Below are 1,008 nucleotides of genomic sequence, written 5' to 3' on the forward strand. Positions count from 1 at the left end.
ACAGAGTCACTGTATCAGAAGGAATTGGCTGACACAGAGGAATTTAATGAAATAACATATGAGCAAGAACCTATGGTGATGAAGGAGGAAGTTCAAGTTCCTATGAAGGAACAAGGCTCCAGGAGTTGACTGCATACCAATTGATGTATTTCAACAAAAAGACGCTGCCCTGGATGTGCTCACTAGGTTGTGCCAGGAAATCTGGAGGACAGCCAGATGGCCAACTGACTGGAAGGGATCAGTATTTGTTCCCATTCCAAAGAAAGGTAGGTGACCCAATAGAGTGTGGAAATTATCGAACAATATCATTGATATCACATACAAGGAAGATTCTGCTGAAAATTATCCAAAAACTTTTGAAACAAGGTTTCAACAGAGAACTGCCAGATGTGCAGGCTGGATTTAGAAGAGGTTGTGGCACTAGGGATATTATAGCTAATGTAAGATGGATCTTGGCAGAGCAGAACATACCAGAAGAATGTCTACCTGTGCTTCATTGACTATGCAAAGGTTTTTGACTGTGTGGATCACAACCAGCTATGGCTGACTCTGAGAAGAACATTTGCTCGTGCAAATAATAATAATCAGGATGGGTGAGTCAGAGGCAATGCGATTGGCACAGGATAGAGCAGGGTTTAGGGCTGTTGTACATAGGGTCGCTATGAGCCTCAAATGACTCAACGGCACATAACAACAACAACAACAACAACAATGTGAAACCTATACTTGGAACAAGAGGCAGTAGTCAGAACAGAGCAGGGAGACACTGGATGGTTCAAAATCAAGAAAGGGGTCCTTCAGGGATGTATTTTTGTCTCCGTACCTTTTCAATCTGTATGCAGAACAGATCAACCGAGACACTGGGCTGTATGAGGAGGAATGTGGCATCAGGATTGGTGGAAGAATAGTCAACAACCTACGTTATGCAGATAACACAACCCTGCTCGCTGAAACTGAGAAGGACCTGAAGCACTTGCTGCAGAAGGTCAAGGACTGCAGTCTTCAATA

This window comes from Elephantulus edwardii, unplaced genomic scaffold (genome assembly GCF_000299155.1).
Source record: "Elephantulus edwardii isolate Elephantulus edwardi_28Jun2011 unplaced genomic scaffold, EleEdw1.0 scaffold00044, whole genome shotgun sequence".
Lineage (NCBI taxonomy): Eukaryota > Metazoa > Chordata > Mammalia > Macroscelidea > Macroscelididae > Elephantulus > Elephantulus edwardii.